The sequence below is a fragment of the Panthera onca genome, chromosome B4, assembly GCF_046562875.1.
Source record: "Panthera onca isolate mPanOnc1 chromosome B4, mPanOnc1 haplotype 2, whole genome shotgun sequence".
NCBI classification, from domain to species: Eukaryota; Metazoa; Chordata; class Mammalia; order Carnivora; family Felidae; genus Panthera; species Panthera onca.
Window position 1 is genome coordinate 34,763,940 of NC_138345.1, and position 1,981 is coordinate 34,765,920.

At 56.4% G+C, this 1,981-nt stretch overlaps 1 long non-coding RNA gene across 1 annotated transcript; it reads left to right on the plus strand.

The window, feature by feature from the left end:
• The first annotated feature begins 38 nt into the window (after positions 1–38).
• On the plus strand, positions 39–1,408 carry LOC132694924 (uncharacterized). Its single transcript, XR_009617536.2, has 2 exons — positions 39–273; positions 432–1,408. It is a non-coding gene; the product is annotated as an uncharacterized LOC132694924 (long non-coding RNA).
• The last annotated feature ends 573 nt before the right edge of the window (positions 1,409–1,981 follow it).

Consider the following 1,981-nt stretch of genomic DNA (forward strand, 5'->3'; position numbering starts at 1 on the left):
CGGCTTCCAGCCGCCCAGGGGGCGGGCCGCCGAGGGGCGGGGCTCTGGCCCGACCAGCGCTCCGCTGGGTCCTCCTCCGGCCGTGCGTCCAGGTGCGCGCTCCTCCCCGCGCTCCCGGGGCCTGGGCTCGACTCCTGCGCGCCAGCTTCCTGCCGCCCCGCCCACCGCCTCTCCTAGCTCTCGGCTCCCGCCAGCTCGCAAATTTCATCTCCGCGCTTACCCGCCAGCGGTGGCGCCCGGCTTTAGCTCTTGCCCGCGTTGCCCGCGCCCCTGGTTAGTCTTCTCTGCGTTTTCTTCTCGGCTCCTGGACGTCAGGCCCCAGCTCGAGACTCCAAAGGAGTCCGATCGATTTCTTACTCCCTTCCCCTCTATTCCCACCTCTGGCAGCTCAGTTGTCTGGCTCTGTTCTGACTTTCCTTTCTTTTTCTCAGTCAGGGGCTGCTGCTGCCGCCTCCGACCCATTTCTCAGTTGGATTCCGGGGGAGGAAGTAGGAGCAGTCATTTCCCACACAGTTGGCGTCGACTCTGGGAGATCGAATTCTTGGGGGGCAGGCACCCGATTTCGGACCATTCTGCGTGTTCACAACGCCGAAGACTTCCGTATTTCCCGAGACTTACCCCACGTCCGTTGGAGGACGGCCATCGCGACCACATGCTCTTTAGTCTCCCTCCTGATGACTCGTCCTCTGGAGGAGCGCTGACTGCATGCTTTCCTGTCCGGACTCCCCAGACTATCCAAGTTGGGCCGCGTCTCCCTTCTCCTGACTCCTGCCACTGCCCGACCCGGCTCGTGGCTTCCAGCTTCTGCCTCCCGGATTTCACCCTACCCGCTCCCGGCACATTTGCCTTTCTTAAACTGCATTTCGTATCCCCTTCCTGCGTTTCCCCTACACCCACCTCCCCCGCATTTCCCTCCTGGTCAACTCTAAACCCTGGCCTGGCCTTTGAAGCCCACGGAATCTAGACGCACTTAGCTTTTCCGTGTGTTTCCCACCCACGGACTGGAGCTCCCAAGTCTGGGTCGGTGGATTTTTTCATTGTCTGAAGCAGCCGCCACCCTTTTCTGCTGCTGAGGACCCCTGGCGATTATCTCTGTTAGCCCCGCACCCCCGAACAGACTGCTGCTCAATTAGGCCTCAAGCATCCTGCTCTCCGAACATCTTTACCCGTTTTTTTCTTTTTAATGATTATTTATTTTGAGAGAGAGAGAGAGAGAGAGAGCATGAGTGGGGGAGGGATGGAGAGAGAGAATCCCAGGCAGGCTGAATGCTCCAAGCTGTCCTGGGACTTGATTTCAGCAACTGGGAGAACGTGATCTGAGCTGAAACCAAGAGCCCTGGATGCTTAACCAGGCGCCCCTTTACTTGTTCATTTCTGAAAGAATCTTGGAAAATTCTGCATCCTCTCACCCATTTTTCTAAATGTTTATGTTTGAGAGAGCGAGCGCGCCTGAGAGCGGGGAAGGGGCGGGGAGCGGAGGTGGGGGGGAGGAGGGATGGGGAGAGACACAGAATCTGAAGCTGGCTCTAGGCTCTGATCTGGTCAGCATAGAGACTGATGCGAGGCTCGAACTCAAGAACAGTGAGATCATGACCTGAGCGGAAGTCCTGTTCCCAAGTCAGATGCTTAACCGACTGAGCCACCCAGGTGACCCGCTCTCACCCATTTTTTAAGACGAGACTTAAGGGGTGCCTGGGTGGCTCAGTCGGTTGAGCGCCTGACTTTGGCTTAGGTCATGATCTCACAGTTTGTGAGTTCAAGCCCCACATTGGTCACTGCTGTCAGCGTGGAACCGGCTTTGGAGCCTCTGTCTCCACCTCTCTGACCCTCCCCTTCTCGCACTTTCTCAAAAATAAATAAACGTTAAAAAAAAGACACTTAAAATTTTTAATCCTGTAATTAAGCAGATGTAGAGGATATAGTTAATTTGACATTTGTAGCAGGCAACTTCTGAGATGGCTCCCACGATCCCACCTCCTGG